This window comes from Calidris pugnax, unplaced genomic scaffold, assembly GCF_001431845.1.
Source record: "Calidris pugnax isolate Ruff unplaced genomic scaffold, ASM143184v1 scaffold431, whole genome shotgun sequence".
NCBI lineage: Eukaryota > Metazoa > Chordata > Aves > Charadriiformes > Scolopacidae > Calidris > Calidris pugnax.
In genome coordinates, this window is record NW_015091459.1 from 386,044 (window position 1) to 404,073 (window position 18,030).

General features: G+C 50.5%; 1 protein-coding gene across 1 annotated transcript in view; it reads left to right on the top strand.

Annotated features, from left to right (window-relative positions):
• The first annotated feature begins 1,884 nt into the window (after nt 1-1,884).
• Nucleotides 1,885-18,030, top strand: part of LOC106899731 (tyrosine-protein kinase ZAP-70) — a 34,700-nt gene continuing 18,554 nt past the window's right edge. Inside the window, exon 1 of the mRNA XM_014961627.1 lies at nt 1,885-2,045. The gene's annotated coding sequence lies outside the window, so the exon portion shown is untranslated. The remainder of the gene's footprint in view (nt 2,046-18,030) is intronic.

Genomic DNA, 18,030 nt, shown 5'->3' on the forward strand with positions numbered 1-18,030 from the left:
TGTCTCCCAAACTTGTAACTCCAGCTTGAAGAGAGCCACCGCCAGCTTTGAAAGCGCAGCTGCCAGCGAGCGATTATCAAGATCGTTGTACGTCACCCAAACTTTGTGGGGATTTTGGGCAAAGGACAGATGTGCAGGTGAGAGCTGAGAGCTTCCCCCTTCGCCCTGTGAGGCTGGGATGTTGCATTTTCACCCTTGTAAACTAAGTGACTCATCCCTTCTATCTCAGGATCTCACCTCGTCCTTGGAAAAACCTTTAATTGGGATTTCGGAGTAAACATCGTGTAGGGCTCCACCTCAGAATGTAAACAAAGGGGTCCTCAAGGGGGATTTGGCAATGAAATGCCACACAGTGAGTAACGCTCACGGAGAGCTTGCACTTTGATGATCTAACCTTACCTTTTTATCCCAATCAGTCTTAACATCAGCAAGCTCAGCCTGACACGATCAAAGCCCTGATCCCAACTTCTTGACAGAATTGTAGGGGTTGGAAGGGATCATCTCCTCCAACCCCCTGCCAGAGCAGGTCCACCCAGAGCAGGTGGCACAGGAACACATCCAGGCAAGTTTGAATATCTCCACAGAAGGAGACTCCTCAACCATTATAGGTAACCTGTTCCAGGGCTCTGCCACCCTCACAGGAAAGAGGTTCCTCCCATGTTGAGATGGAATTTCCCCTGTTCCAGTTTGTGCCCGTTGCCCCTTGTCCTGTCCCCAGGCACCACTGAGAAGAGTCTGGCCCCGTGCTCTTGCCACCCGTCCTTTAGAAATTGCTCAGCATCGATGAGATCCCCTCTCAGTCTGCTCTTCTCCAGCTGAACAGCCCCAGGTCTCAGCTTTTCATCAGCAGAGAGATGTTCCAGTCCCTTGATCATCTTTGCAGCCTCCAAGAGTCCAACTACTGGACTCTTTCCAGTAGTTCCCTGTAGGTCATCTTTGCAGCCTCCACTGGACTCTTTCCAGTAGTTCCCTGTCGTTCTTGAACTGAGGGGCCCAGAACTTCAGTCCAGATTCTTCTGCCTGCAACAGCGAGACACTTTGGGATTCCCTGTCCATCTCATTGGGGCACCTCTTTGCCTTCAGCAGGAAGGAGTCACGGCGCTGTGTCCTTTCTCCCGTCACCAAGAGTTGGCACTGAACACTGACTCTTTCCCCATCTCTCCCAGGCTGACGAGTTGTCAGGTAGGACTGAGCTGGTGATGAAACCAGTTGGTTTCATCTTCTGGATGGGGGAGACTTGCCCTTTCCTGGAAAGGGAAATTACCCTTGAGAAGCAGCTGAAAACCCTGCCAAAAAATAAGCACTGTTCGGTGGGACCGGTGTTGGATGGTTCTCAGCCCAGCTGTTTGTGTTACGGCTATTTTGGCACTACAAAGAGCTAATCAGAAAGCAGAGCAGGAAAAACAGGCGTCTTGGAGAAGCTTCTTGGATTACTGAGCCAGGTCTTGACCATCACAACTGCCACTCCAGAGCATCCTCACACAGAGGGCCTTTCTCAGCAGCCTCCTGCCTATATGGGGAAAATCCAAAGAAACTAAGCTCTCCTTACCCACTTGTGACTTCCAAGGGACCCACCATGGCATGGTGGCAGAGACACTTGTGCAAAAACACTCACTTCCCTATGAACATCTGCTCAATGAGGAAGAAGAGAGCTTCGCTCTCCCAACAACACCCCGACACATCTGTTTAAACAACAACAGCTCTTCACCACCATCCTCTGATTTGTTTTCTTCCACAGGAGACCCCTGAGAAGGTTCTGAGAAGGTCTCAGAGCTCTTTCGCTCCTCAGAGCTGCACAGCTTTTATTTTCTCTTCTTTCCTTTCCTGCGCAACAAGGAAACAGGTCACATTTCAAAGAAACCAGCAGCCGGAGGTTAGCGAATGTCAGACAGCTCACTGGATGGTGTTGCCCGTTCCCCTCTTGGCTTCCCAAATCGGCACGTTTCCTCACTCGACAAAGAACATTTTTCCCCCTTCTTTCCTTTCTTCCTTCAAGATTGCTGTAAGGAAGCCCCGACGAGACCCCCTGCCCGTCTGCAGACCAGGTAAGAGGCGTTTTTTGGCCGTCGGTGTCTCTGGTCGCTGTTACGCGACATGGCTGCTTTGTTCCTCGTCTCGTACCTTTCTGCCCGCCCCGGTGGCATCGGGGCTTTAGTGGCAGGAGGGGAGATCCTGTGAAACGCTGGTGTTCATAGGCCCAGATTAATTTATATATTGTGTGACCCCTCTTGTTTTTAATTGTGATTACTCCATTGGTTCAGGAAAATAACTGGTGTAAGTTACCCGGCATCATATTCTTTTTGAAGTTCTGGGGCATTTAGGTAGGTCAGAGGATGCTGAAATGACAGCTTTTAGTCCAAAATTCAGGGCCAGCCATTCTTTAGCCTTTGCATCTGGACATGACATCAAAACTTGCCTCCTCTGGAAGTTTCTCTTTAAACTCCCTGCAAGCCTCAGTGGCTATGTGGGAAGACCTGGGATAGCTGGTACCTGCTGAATAATGCTCCAAACACTCAAGGAGGACTTCAGAGGTTCCTTATTGCCAAATATCTATATAAATATATCGATATATACACACATACATTCAAAAACAGAGGCCTCTGGCAAACTCACATCTACTTCCTTTAATTTCTTTGTCACCTCGTCTGTTATTGCTCTGCACTTCTCTGTGAAAAAAGGCACGGCTCCAAGTCCCATCAATTCCACCACAGCTCGTGGTGTTACGGAATAAACTAGAACAAAGGAAAGTTGAGATTAAACCTCAGCAAACATTTCCTAATGGGCAGATCTATTAGGCTGTGGAATAAATGCCGCGGGGACGCAAGGGAAACCCATCACATGGAGAGAACTGGAATGGAGACTGGAGAAGGGATCAGGCAGAAGGCTCCTTCGCTGGCAGGGGAATGAACAAACTGATCTCTGAGGTTATGCTTTCTGATATATTTACGATTTTTGTATTTTCACCATTTTATCATCCTTTTTCTTCTTGAGAAGAGAAGGGACTCAAGTCTCTGAGGTTCTCCCAGGAACGGGATTTCCTAAAGACACAGTGGAAGATGCCACATCAGCATTTAGAATCCACACATACATGTACGTAGGTGCCCAATGACCTTCAAAAAAGTTAATTCCCTTTTAAGACCTTAACCAGAAAGAGGGCCTCCTGAGAACTCTCGGATAGGGAGGGTTCTGCTGCAGTCTCTGTACTGCCCTGCAAGGGAATTGGCTTCACAGGGAGCAGAAAACCTCTGAAACACTGGGCTCTGGATATGACCTGAGCTTACTCAACCAGCAACACCAAACTTGGCTTGAGCAGCAAAGTCTGAGAGGGCCCATGTGGTCAGAAAGGACAAGAGACATCTCAGTTAAGCCACGTTTTGAATCACACAAACCCCAAGCAGGTGGGACCATCAGCACAAAAGCAGAGACACCAATGGCAAAGGATGCCACTGAGATGATTGTATTTTCTTTTTTCACCTCTAAGAATCGCGTGGGTCTGAGCTGAGTAACACGACTGGGAGCGGGAAGATGCAGGAGGCAGCTGTTTGCAGGGCAGGCACTAGCAAGGGGCAGTGCAGAAAATTCATCTGGAGGGTTGGAAATGCACAAAAATACAGATAACTTATCAAGTAATTGAAAGCCTCACACGCTTTGTTTAGCACTTGCTCTGCCAGGAATCTCTGCTGACTCGTACTGTAGCATTAGATGGGCCATATCAGACAGATAGAAATTAAAGTATGCTATTTGTGTAATCCTTTCCTCACCAGCATGAGGATACGTGTTTTTAAACACAGTTTTGCCGCCTGAGTCTTGTAATATCCCCAGAGATGCCAGGAAAGGCCCTGCTGGGTCTGGAATTGAGTGGGCACAGCAGAGATGGGGAGGTCAGGCTGGAGAGAGCCCAGAACATAAGACAGATACCAAGGGCCATGGAGAACACGGGCAGTTTCTACAATCTCCATACAGAGCCAGGAACCAAATCACAGCCACTGTGAGGGAGGGAATGAGGAAAAAACATGAATGAAGGTCTTAGATAACTCTACTTCCTTAAATCTTATTCAAATAACTGGAACAAAAGGAGTTTACTTTGTTATTCAAAACAAACAAGCCCTGTGCAGATCTAGCCCGTTATTTCTCTGCGCCTGTTTTCTACTTGGAAAATGGAGGCAGCAACCTGCCTGTTTGTGGTGCATTTCAACCCTCAGAACAGCCCTTTTCAGGTAGGAAATGGCTGATGGTGAATGCAAACTTCCATCACCCCTCGCATGTCACAGGCTCTGCCCGGACGCACGCCGGTCACACGCAATCACACACTTATCCGCCGGAGCTAACGAGCTTTTGCAAGAAGAGCAGAGCTGGTGAAGTCCAAGCCTTTCCCTTCCCCTTGCCTCCAGCAGCATTCATTTTCCTCTTCAGGATTTCCACACTCTGAAGTTTAGGTTTAATCCTGGTAACACGCCCCCAGTAAACAAATGGTCTCGCTCAGCTTTGAAACGCTGCTCACAGATACCCCGAGCAGCAGCCATGGGGCAAAGCTGGTGCTGCCACTCCGATGAAGACTCACCAAGGCCTGGATTGTCACTTACCATCGGGACAATATTTTACACCTGCAGTTTCGGGAGCTCAGCTTGATCTTGCAGAATTCCCCTCCTTGGTGCAGATGAGACTCCAAGCTCAGATTCGCCTTTTAAAGCTCCAAACAGAACTGATGCTCCATGAACTTTGCTGTTGAGTTGCAAAGTTGACTGTTAGGCTCTCAACTGCCTTTCTACTTTATTTGCTCAGTTTCTAACCTTAAAGCCAGGTCTGCCAGTGCAGTGCCCTTCACCTCCTTACCACTGCTCTGGCCCTTTTCTAGAGTGGATTAGATCCTTCCTGGGATGTTCAACGTGCCCACGGCGATGCAAGAACCATCTCCCACTTCCCCGTGGCTGCTTTAGTGAGTGGCAAGTGCCAAAGAGCAAGCGTGGGGACCTTAAATTCATCACCTAACAGGGCATTTTCAAAAGGCTCCAGTGAAGCCTGACCTCAAACTGCTTCCCACTGAGTAAAGGGACAGAGGGACTGACTGCCACCCTCTCCCAGTTCATACCAGGGCAGAAGCCACCAGCACACAGAGCTCCCACCGTCTTTGTGAGCAAGAGGTATCTAAAGGTGGCCACAGCTACTAAACGCTTCTCCGTGCCGGTAGCTGGACCCTGCAGGAGCTGAGAAGAACCCAGAACCTTCTGCAGGTTCATCAGAACATGGGGATCCTTTGCAGCAACTTGGACGCTACTCCTGAGCGTGCAAAACCAGCACCTTCTCAGGACTGAAGCTGTTAGAAACCGTAGCTGATCTGGACCCAAAGGGATGGCAGGAGGGTTTATAGCTTCTCTCAGCCGATGACAGTTACTCCAGTAAGGACAGATGCACATGAGCCACACTGCAGGAACGCTATAGAAGCTGAAACTTTAGGCAAGACTCATCACCCGTACCTTGAGACACACATAGCTCTTTTTATTCTGAACGATCTCACTTTAAAGCGCTCACTAAAGCAATAGCTTCATCTCCTGGGTGCCCCTGAGGGGACAAGACAACACACCATTGTTTCAGTGAGTTAATAACTCAAACAGATTTAGGAGTCTGGCACAATCAGTGGGCTGAGAGGCTTCAAATAATGCCGTATTTTTCCACAAATCCCACAGGATTTTAAAACAGCACAAGAAACTTCAGTTCTGAGCCTCATTAGCCATAATAAAGCATGCATAAAGATGGCAAACTATTTTTCCAAGACCCATCGCAGATCATCTAGAGATGCAGTGGGCTCAGTGCGATAGGCAAAAGCACACGTGTCACTGGGGAGGACTCCAGCACGCGCCATCGCCGCGGCGTGAGCTCTTCTGCCTCCCTCAGCTTCCTCATCTGCAGGAGAGGGACCATCAGTGTCCCCCTCAGCTGCCCCAAAACGCAGAAGGGTGGCACATGGGTGCTGAACACATTCACCATCACACTTCCAAGGCCTGAAGTTCTCCTCACCCTGGGTAAAACCTGGGGTAAAGTCTGGTCCTGGTTTTTAGGGGATTCACTCACTACCTGCCGGGTTTCCCGGCTGAGAGCACCGAAGCACAGCGAGGTCACAAAGCAGAGGAGCAATTTTAAAGCCTTCCTGGACACAGAGAGAGAAAAACCCTCTGTCACCAGAGTTAAAAGCCCAGAGCTGAAAAATGGGGCCTTCCAGTTCATCCACCCTGAGCCTTGGGAAGGTTCCTCAGAGCTGCAGGGGATGGAGATGATGGGACACACTGGTTCTGCTCGGGGCTGCACAACTGCAAAGCACAAACAACTGAGCAGCAAAACAACCCCGTTAACGGGGAGTACTCGAGCACCTGGATAATACCAGCAAACATAGTCTCAAACCTTATTTTATGAGGATTTCACCCAAAAACGTGACTCTCCCCAGGCACCTAGAGTTGTTGCTGTGTGTCAACAATTAACCGAACAGAAAAGCAGAAGATGGAGACAACACTGGAAGAGATACCAGATCCATCATCTTTCAGTCACATCCTGAGCTCAAATCTCAGCGAAAGTCCTGCATCCAAGGTGCCTAAAACAACTTCATTTTGCCCAGGTTCTCTCTCGTTTTGGCCAAAAAGAACAGAAGATTGAAGCCAGCTGAGTATTTTAAACCTTTAAAGACTTAAAAAAAACCAGCTTATTTATGCTTCTAAGTAATCTCTCCACAGAAGTCTATTAAGTAACAAAGTTGTGACAGGTTTGGCCTAGTGAAGAACTGATTATTCAGTCTTTCCTCACCCATCTCCTGTCCTGCTCCCACACGCCTCTTTCCCATCTCATTAGAGAGCTCCCCGTGTGTGGCTCTGGAGCAGATCACACGGGGATCTCTAAAGCTGTTGAGATCTGCAGGGCAGGTGGAAAGTTAGTCAGGTTCTTTTGAGTGAAAGTCACGACCATTTTCTCATCAGATGTTTGTGCAGATCCTGGAGATTATTCGTGAAGACCTACACCGATGGTTTGCCCCTCATTTCTTATCAGAGGAGATTATAATCGAAAGATTAGATTTTGTGCACAGGGCTGAGGCGGCAGAGGTGGGAGTTCCCAGCAAAACTACTATATCACAAGTAGAACCTTATTTTATTAAGTTAATACAGCCCTAGGAAGGAGCGTGAGACCACGCACATTTCTCCAAACCAGTGGAAGAAGCATCCTCCCAAAATCCTAAGTGAGATGTTAAGGTTCTGCAGCCATTATCACATCAAGTGATGAAAAAAAATAAAGATGGGGGTATCAGCAAGGGTCCTGCCCGAGTCAGACTGTGCAGCTGGGTACTACAGCCCAGACTCCAGGGCCGTGGCTGGGAAAGGAGCCAGCAAACGCTGCCCAAGGAACATAGTTTTGATGCAGGAACAGACAATAGTCTAGAGAAAAGCCCTCCAGCCGCAGCAACATGTGATGATAGGAGCCAGAGGCAGGATATTCAGTGGGGCTCAGTGCTTGGCTGTGTCTCTCTGCAATCCCATCTCAAGGGCAGGGTTAACCAGCGCCGGGCACTTCTGGGAACTCAGCTGGGCACACGCAGGGCAGGACATGCCCTGCACAGCAGCCAGCACCACGGCTTCCCCGGGACCTGGAAGGATTTCCACTCGGTCTCTGCTGAGAGAGCTGAAGAAAAAACTTATTTGGGACGAATTGTTGCTGACGAGACACACCCCGGGATGGAGGAGGCTGCAGGAACAACAACAGTTGTGCTGGCGGTGCCCGAGAACATCCAGCCGGTCCCACCACGGCTGGACACCCTCCAGCAGCCCAGAGGGCTCCAAAGCACAAAGTCCCCTTCCTTGGGCCACAATGTTCTCCTTGGAGAATTTGTTCTGATGGGTTATTGGCATCCCCCACAGCCGGCTGACAAGGGGAGGTTGCAGGAGGGTGAAGCAGAAGCTGAACGACCAGGAGGTTTCCTGTAAGACAGCATTAACCCTCTGCTGCTCCTGTTAGTGTCCTGCCTCCGAGAGGGAAATGGGGGTGGGTGCTTATAACAGGGTGTTCAGCTGCAAGGTTAGCTCAAAGTCAGTTTTTCTTGGTGGAAACAAGTCCAGAGGAGGCCCCAGAGATGCGGGGAGGGCTGGAGCCCCTCTGCTGGGAGGGGGGGCTGAGAGAGTTGGGGGGGTTCAGCTTGGAGAAGAGAAGGCTGCGGGGAGACCTTGGAGCCCCTTCCAGTCCCTCAAGGGGCTCCAGGAAAGCTGGGGAGGGACTCTGGATGAGGGAGGGGAGCCCTAGGAGGAGGGGGAAGGGTTGGACCCTGCAAGAGGGGAGATGGAGCTGAGCTGTGGGGAAGAACTTGTTTGGTGTGAGGGTGGGGAGAGCCTGGCCCAGGTTGGCCAGAGAAGCTGTGGCTGCCCCATCCCTGGAGGGGTTCAAGGGCAGGTTGGAGGGGGCTTGGAGCAACCTGGTGTGGTGGGAGGTGTCCCTGCCCAGGGCAGGGGGTGGCACTGGATGGTCTTAAGGTCCCTTCCAACCCAAACCGTTCTATGATTCTATGAAAAGTTAAGGAAGAAGGTGCATTTTGCCCATGTAAGAAGAGCACAGGTAGATATTGATTAACACAACCTCCTGTTGACCAGACAGAAAGGACAAAAGCTCAGAACTTAGCAGACCATGGAGAATGAGCTATTTTCTTCATCACGTGTGTGATGAAGCCACTGAGCCACATTATAAAAATGCACGGAGAATATTTACTGCTGTGCGTGGAACCCTGGTCTGCAGCAAGTAGAGGACTCCATTCTCATTTCAGACACTGATGTTCAGCAAAAGACCACCAAAAACATCAACAGCAGAAGCAAAACACGTCTGCATTCACTCTTTTTCAGTTTTCCACGGGACATTGGATGAACTGGAAATTACATTGGCCAGTGAAAGAAACTGAAAGTATTATTTTCCCTAATGGAACTCAGAATTGCAGAAATTAGATATGGGAAAGTCCTATTAGCTCATCCCAGTTTCTTTCTGCCTGTAGAGGCTTGTTCCCTACAGCACATTTTCTGTCCCAGTGTTAAGTGACTACCAATGGGACTTCCACTATTCCCCCTGTTCCACATCCTGATGAATCCTCTCGTTAGGAAATGTTTTGTGATAACCAGACTTACTTTCCACCAATTAATACCTTCTCCTTTACCCTCACATCATCTTAGCAGCACTTCAAACCAGCTTTTCCTCTCTGAAAGATGATCATACTTCTACTTTGCTCTCAAATTTTCCCCCGTCACCCTCGGTCAGAACTAATGTGTGTGCTCCAGCCCCAAGAGCTGCACTCATTAATCAGCCCAGTCAGGCCCTTCATCTCTTTCCCTGCTCTCTCCTGGGTTTCCAGCACTTTTAATATCAAAACACCTACTGAAATAAGGAGCCTCAGTACCACCACGGTGCTTGGATCACATTCATCACTGGTACTGAACTACATGGCTGGTATTTTTAATTTTTTTAAAATTATTTTTTTAGACTGCAGGAACTCTTTTGGTCTGCTCTGGGTAAATAAACCTCATCTTTGTATGTCTGAGAAGCAATGAGTGCACCCAGCACCCTGCCAGCCTTTTCCTTACCTGGCAGCAGCTTTTACCCCCCTACGTCCAGTAACATTCTGCTCACAGGAGCCAGCGCCGGTGGCAACCACCAGATGCCCAACACATTCATTTTGTCATGTTTGGATCTGCTGCCCCTTTGCCCAGCCTTTCAAAGTGAAATTGAGAAACCCTGTGACTCACGACCATTAGAGCCCATGGCACTTACTCCAAGCACAGAGAAGTTGCTTTGGTGTCTCAGCCAACTTCTGCCTTGGGTATTTATCCTCTGCGCCGGCTGAAATCCCCTCCAGCAGCACTGGAGAAGGTTGTCTCCCCATGTCAGACACTCCTGTGCCAGCAAAGGGCCATGCTGGGGATGGCTGCATGGGGAGATGAGGAGGAACCATCTCCACAGTCTGCCCCGAGATGCTCAGAGCCACGACACTGGCTCCGTACAGGTGAGGTGTAACATACACCCCATGTTCTCCCCAAGCAGAACCCTGGTCCAGTGGCTGGGTACAGTTTTGGGGCAGCTCAGGGCACGTGGAAGCCTTTGTCCAGGCTGAATCTCAGGTGACCAACACACAGCACTGACACAGCACCAGTACGATGTAGCTCTGTACTGGTTTGAATGGCCAACTGCCTGCTTCCCTGTCCCCAGCCTCCTCCTCTCCAAAAGGAGCTTGCAGAGCTCCAGAGATGACTTCGGAGGAGGACTATAAACCAGAAAAAAACCCCAAAAACTTATGAAGCACCACATCTGCACAGAGATACTGTCCAGAGTGAGAATACCTTAAAAACACATCTTGTAAAGTAGACAGAGAAGCCTTGTAGTTTTGGACAGACCAACCAGTGTCTGACTGTATGGACCATATGAAACAGCCCAATGACCGAAGCAGAGGAGAGTTTGTGCTCAGCAGGGAGATGGTACGGGTGGAGACACAGCAACTGCTTCCTATTAGGGCTAAATTAAGGCAAAATGATTAAAGGACTGAAACCCAGCCAGCAGCTCAGCACTGGCCTACACCTCAGGTGAAATGCATTTTCACTGTTATCAGGTTTTAACTGATATGAAACATTTTAAGAGGATTTCTTAACTGAAGGCTGGCCAGCAGGTGGATAAGCCCCCCAGGGTCACCTCCAGCCAGCTTGTCACCCCCCCAGTAGACCTGATAACCCAGCCCCCTACCAAGCACAGTACAAAAAGTCAGTGCCCCGTCAGGAAGGTTTAACTCATATGAAACATTTTAAGAGGATTTCTTAACTGAAGGCTGGCCAGCAGGTGGATAAGACCCCCAGGGTCACCTCCAGCCAGCTTGTCACCCCCCCAGTAGACCTGATAACCCAGCCCCCTACCAAGCACAGTACAAAAAGTCAGTGCCCCGTCAGGAAGGCATCACAGCCCAGTGGCTGCAGAGCCCTGTACACCAGGAGCCAAGGAATCACAGACTGGTTTGGGTGGGAAGGGACCTTAAAGCCCCCCCAGTGCCACCCCCTGCCCTGGGCAGGGACACCTCCCACCACACCAGGTTGCTCCAAGCCCCCTCCAACCTGCCCTTCAACCCCTCCAGGGATGGGGCAGCCACAGCTTCTCTGGCCAACCTGGGCCAGGCTCTCACCACCTTCACACCAAAGATACTTCCTTGTATCTCACCTAAATCTCCCCCCTTTCAGTTTAAAACTGTTCCCACTTGTCCTATCACTCCACAATCAAGAATCACTCTCCATTCTCCTGTAGCCCCCTTCAGGTACTGGAAGGACCTTATGAGGTCTGCCCGGAGCCTTCTTTTCTCCAGGCTGAACCCCCCCAACTCTCTCAGCCCCCCCTCCCAGCAGAGGGGCTCCAGCCCTCCCAGCATCTTCATAGCACTGGAACAGGAACAAGATTTTGGAGCTCTACACCTGACCTGATTGCAACTGTGCACACAACAGTCCTCCTGTCCTCAATTTGCCTCTATCTCTTCCCCCCCTCCGCCCCCGTCTTTTCTTCTTCCTGGGCTTTTCAGGACAAAGACTGCACACTCGGATGAGTGCAGAGGGTGGCTCTGATCTTCCAGGGAGTCTCTAGGCACTGCAAAAAAATAAATGCCGCTAAACTTTAAGCTCAGCTATTACATTTATTTTTCAACAGCAAAGGCAAAGCCTAAATTCAGATGTTTATGTAACAAAACCGTCATTTTGTGGTTGGAAATAGGGTTCTCAGCCACTTCACCGGCCAGAGCAGGGAGTGGGGCAGGGGTGAGGAGGACACATTGTTCAGAGCAGCAGCGAACCTGCTCAGCAGAATCCAGTCCTTCCAGAGGTGGTCCTTTCTGCTCAGAATGACCCAAGCCAGTGCAGGACACTGAATTTCACTGAATTTTTAGAGTTGGAAGGGACCATAGAGATCATCTAGTCCAACTCCCCTGCTGAAGCAGGATTGCCTAGAGCTTGTCAGAGCATGTTACTCAGGAGCATCCAGGCGGGTCTTGAAAATCTCCAAAGAAGGGGACTCCACACCCTCCACGATAACCTTATTTCCCGTAAGATGCACCACAGCCAGTGCTCTCGCGGGGACGCGGCTCAAAGCCCACGGTGTCACCCTTCCTGCCCCTCTGCTGAGGGCTGCGCATCTCGCGGTGGTGTTGAGAGACTCGAGCCACCAGGTCACCATCAGTCTCTCTCAGTCCCTCACGTTAACTATCTCATTTCATCTTTCTCCAGCTTGCCTTTCCCCAAATGTTCTGTCCTGGCAGAAGTCAATCTCTAGGCCCAGGATGTTGCGTGCTAAATTGTGATTTTAGCAAAAGCCCTTCCCAAGGTAACACAGGGAAACCAGGGAAAAGCAAACAAAGAATCAGAGCCCTTCTTCTCCAACTTATGCATAAATCACTGAGGTTTTCTGTCACTGACTCCATGAAACCATCTGCTAGACCCAAACCCTGCTGAAGTACAGAGTCCAGAGGAGGCCCTGGAGATGCTGGGAGGGCTGGAGCCCCTCTGCTGGGAGGGGGGGCTGAGAGAGTTGGGGGGGTTCAGCCTGGAGAAAAGAAGGCTCCGGGGAGACCTTGGAGCCCCTTCCAGTCCCTAAAGAAGGGGGGCTCCAGGAAAGCTGGGGAGGGACTCTGGATGAGGGAGGGGAGCCCTAGGAGGAGGGGGAAGGGTTTGACCCTGCAAGAGGGGAGATGGAGCTGAGCTGTGGGGAAGAACTTGTTTGGTGTGAGGGTGGTGAGAGCCTGGCCCAGGTTGGCCAGAGAAGCTGTGGCTGCCCCATCCCTGGAGGGGTTCAAGGGCAGGTTGGAGGGGGCTTGGAGCAACCTGGTGTGGTGGGAGGTGTCCCTGCCCAGGGCAGGGGGTGGATGACCTTTAAGGTCCCTTCCAACCCAAACCATTCTATGAGTCTCTCTGGTGAGTTGTCAACACCAGCTCCACCTTGGCAGCAGGAACAAGCTCCGTGGTCACATGCCCAGGGCAAACATCTCACCATCACTAGTTTAGACATGATGACCTGTAGCTGATTTATCAGACCACAGGAGCCCTTGGGGCTACCAGGCAGTAAACTGCCCCTTCTGTGTTTAACTACCTAATTAAAAGCTGTTCAGGATCAATGGGTCTGGAGCCAGGAGTGTTTTCAGTGGCTCTACAAAGGATCAGCAGGGTGTTTTCACAGCCTTCCAAACAATCCCCATGCAACAGATGAGCACAAGCTGCCTGAGGACAACACCCTGACTTTGCTTTACCCCATCACAGTGTCACCCAGCTCCTGGACCCCAGCACCCCACCTATTCCTGAGCTGCCCCAAGAAGCTGCTCTGCTCACCAGGGATATTTGGCTTGTGAGAAGATACTGCTACAACCCAGTAGCCAGGGCAGCTCCGGGGATGGCACCAAAACTCGGGTTTCTGTTCCAACAAGTGAAGCCCATGGCAAAGCTCTCCTCTCCTCTGTGCAGGACACAGGGGTCAGGGTACTTGGGCCTGTCTATATCTCTAGATGTTCCTGAAATACTAATGTCAGCTTGAGTTTAGACAAGGAAACACCTTCAGTTAAATTTGCAGCATTTTAGGAAAAAATACAGTTCTTTCCATTCTGATTTTTCAGCCTGGAGAAGAGGAGGCTGAGGGGAGACCTTATTGCTCTCTACAACTCCCTGAAAGGAGGGTGTAGAGAGGTGGGGGCCGGTCTCTTTTCTCAAGTCACAGGCGACAGGACAAGAGGAAATGGCCTCAAGTTGCCCCAGGGGAGCTTCAGGCTGGATATTAGGAAAAATTTTTTCCCTGAAAGGGTTCTCAGCCATTGGAATGGGCTGCCCAGGGAGGTGGTTGAGGCCCCATCCCTGGAGGTGTTCAAAAGACGGGTTGATGTAGTGCTGGGAGGTCTGGTTTAGTGATGATGCTCCTTGTTTGTTGTGTGGGTGTCTATTTTTGTCAGTGAGGTTGACGGTTGGACAAGATGATCTTTAAGGTCCCTTCCAACCTAGAAGATTCTGTGATTCTGTGTGATTCTGTGATTTACCAGGGTCTGCCAGGCTCCTACCTGGGATTAACACTTGCTATGGGATCTTTGCATGGAAAAGAAGCGCTAGATAAAGAACCAGTATCTCCTTTCCTTAGAGAAAGAGCAAAGTATTTAGCCCAAACTCCCACAGTTAGAGGCAGAACTAGTCAGCTCCGTGGCCAGTGATGGCCCAGTGCAGAGCAGCCTTGGAGCAGGCACTTGTGTTGCTCTGTGCTGCACTCCAAGGGTGTTGGGGAACACACTGGCTGGTTGTGGCTTTCCATCCCTGCTCCTCAAGCAGCACACAACCAGTCAAGGAGGTTTTAGTAAGAGGCAGGTGCACTCTGCAAGAAAAAGCAGGCAACAGACCACAGGCACAGCCACGTGTAAATAAGAAACACGTTGTACGCACGAAGAATTCATCCGTGTTGATCCAGAAGGAGTAACGCACCATCTGTACGTTTCAGAGACCTGGTGGTACTTCCCACTGCCATCTTCTCTCTGTGCTTTGGCTCAGGGGACCCTGTTTGACTCCCCTGCCATGGCACAGCAGAAATATCTCCTGCCAGAAGGCACCCCGAGCCCCTGCCTCGTGCTACCCCCAAGGCAGCTGCATCTGCTCACAAGCAGCAGCGGTAAAACTCAAGAGGAAGCAGGGTAACACCAGAAAACTGCTTTCTGGGAACAAGGCAATCCCAGCCGTTAAAACAGCAGCTTGAACAAAAAAAAGGAAGATAGTTCTACCCACCAGGCCCCCATGCAGGTGGCCTTCTCCCTCCCCAGCCCCCTCCCTGTCTCCTGCTCTCAAAGCTAGAGGAGTAAATTGCTTCCGCTCATTAGCATTTGACAAATAACCACAGAAGGAAAACAAGTCCCCAGCAGGATATGAATGAGCTCAGGCCTTTATTGCCATCTGACTACCCCAAACAAGCATGTCATCAATTTTCCATGCTCTATCACACGGTTTCTCCCTTTTTGGAGAAGGATGAGCACCCTCACCCGCTCAGGCAGGTTCAGAGTGGGCAAATCCAAAAAGAGCAGCAAGAAGGAACGGTCCCAGAGCTGCAAGATGGGGACAGAGGTGACACAGGACCCCAGGCAGCCTGCCCAGCTCAGGTCCTGGGTGGAAGGAGACACAGAAAACCAGTCACCCCTTAGCCCGGCCACTGGGCCAGCACCGGCTGCTTGTGGCACACAGGTACCAAAAGACCAAGGCCCCAAGCATTTGAGCAGAACCATCCCCTCTATTTATTTTTCATCTCCAGTGATACCGTGATGGGGTGGCACTAGGTCTCCAGCCAGGGATTTAGGAGGGGGTTTGTCTCCAGTGATACAGTGATGGGGTGGCACTAGGTCTCCAGCCAGGGATTTAGGAGGGGGAAGAAGGGTAGTGAGCTGCACAGTACCAGCTCTTCTCAAAGCCTTTACCTGGCACAGTCCTGTCACTGAAGGAGCCTTCACATCACAGGAGCACCAGGTCCCACTGGGGGGTTGCAAGCCTTGCTGTGAAACTTAACATTTTTTTCCTTCCAAAAAACAGACTGTGGATTGTCCCTGGGGGCCAAATGGCTCCCACATTCCACTTCAGAGAGAAAACAAAGCATTGCTGCACCCAGCCTGGGTTCCACAGGCTCTGGAGGGGCAGTTTGGACTTACCTGCTGTCTTCAAGGACAGCAAGAGCAGACAAGGTTCTTAGTGGAAATCGGGCAGGTTTTCCTGTAGAGTTTCTGTAAACACAACCACTTCAGGCAGGACTGAGTCAGTAACACTCACTGAGAAGCAGAAAAGATGATTATCTTCACATGTAAGCAGAAGGCACCCGGTTTCTGAGCACAAACATAAAGGGGCTCACACTTTCATAAACTCCCACTCGCACATAATTCAAGTGTTAATAAATGGTTGGGTAGCTGAGGTTTTAATGAGTAGTCAGCAGGGAGGTTAGGAAAGCAGTTACAGCCAGGAATGTAAGTGCTCATGAGGAAATCTTGGGAAGAGCTGCCCTGGAGTGCATAAATCAAGAATTAAACACCAATCAAGAACAATTCAGGCCAATCCAAAGTGAAGTTTTTCAGGTTTTTCTTTAAACTAAGAAGCATTTCAAGTTGAATCAAAGTAATTTCAAGTCTTTTGTTATTTAAGATTTAAAAAAACCCCATGTGCCTGAGCTCCAGGAATCAGCTCTTCAGTTCACCCTCTCACATTGTGTCAGCTACTCCTGGGAAGAATGACTTGGAAAGGGAACTTGTATACTCTAGACATTTTTTTCAGCCATTCGCATCTTCAACCAGACTCTCTGCTCTAAATCTAGTTCTCGGGTCAAATCAGGAACAACAGAGGGGGATCAGGGGAAGGGATGGGGGATAGTGGCTCCTCTGAAGCCAGAAGGTTCCTCTAAGTGCTCATCACCTTTGGAGGTGGAGAGAGGGAAGCAGCCACTGTTTGAGACTCCCTCTGCTTTCTGCCACCCCTCTCTGCACCTCCCACCTCTAAATCCTGCCTCCACCTTGGCTCTGCCACAGCCTCTGCTCTGCCCCACTGCTCCAGGCAGCCACCCCTCCATGGGCACCAGCAGAGCTCTGTGAACAAGAGGGTTGAGAGAATCCTGGGTGCAAACCTCTCCTCAGGGCTCTCCTAAAGCATTGCCAACAAGGGGCTGTAAACAGCACCATAAAAAAAAGTACATTTATTCTTGCACTAACTCCAGGTGGCTCTAGGAAAAGCACCATGAGAAGCATCTTTCCTTCTCATGAGGCGACCAAAGAGGCCAGTTCACTTCAGGAGGAGACACAGAGGTATCACAGGCTGGTTGGGAGCTCAGAACAGAACTGATGCCCTGCACCCACCCAGGTGCCCTCACCCACACAGGGCTCCCACCCACAGGGCAGGCAAACCCCTGAGGCTGGGCTGCTCCCTGTGCACACCAGTAACCCACCCTGCACACCAGTAACCCACCCACTGCCCATGCCACAGCTCAACCCTCCCACCAACACCCCCAGCCCCATGGGGGAGCAGAAGTGGCCCATGGAGGAGCCCAGAGACCCCCAGCCCCATCAGACAGGCCAACCTCCCCTTCAGATCTTCCTTTCAGCTACCTCTTCCCTACCCCCCTCCAATTAAACAGAATCACAGAATCTTCTAGGTTGGAAGGGACCTTAAAGATCATCTTGTCCAAACAACACCTTTTAGAGAACTGTTAAAAACACCCCTCCCCACATCACCAACACAAACCTCAGCAGCAGCTCCTACCACCACCTCCAAAACCCTCCCAGACCCTTCCCTTTATACTCCTCCAGGCTGGTTCCCCATCACATGGTTCCCATCCTCCAGCTGGTCCCTGCTCTCCCCGGGGCAGGTCCCTCCTCCACCCCAGCCTGACCCAGCCACCTTAAAGGGAGAGCCCAAGGAGGGATTATTGCTGCCAGGACAGTGAGACAGAAAACATGGTCCTAACAGGATGCTAAAGTTTGCCAGGGCCGCCTCTGGTTTCATCGGTGCACCCCACGGCTCGGGGGGACTTGACTTCACACAAAGTGGTTCTGCTCTTCTGAGAAATTGTCAAAACAAACCAGTTCCTGATGTTTCTTGTCTGATCTAAGTAAAAGCAAGTGGCCGGCTATATATAGATCTGATTGACTGACAATCTCAATAGCTTCCTGCCTGGCTTTCCTGTGTGTCACGGTGCACGGATCCGACTCCTTTTTACGTGGGTGTTGCTTTTCTCAGCGCATCTTCACGTCATCGTGCCAACTTGCAAAGGTGGCCATCATCACAGGAGCCCTGGTTTTACCCACTTCTCCCCAAGTGCTGTTTCTAACCCGCGGGGAGCACCCGAAGCCAACAGGAACTCAGCATCTGGGGCACTGCAGCCCATGGGACAGGGATTAAGCAGGTGCTGGAAAAATCAGGTCCCGTTACTTCAAATTAATGGTGGTGGAGGGTCCCTTGCGTAGCTTCTTCCAGGTGCTTCTTCAGAAAAGCAACCCATAAAATTGCTTCTCAT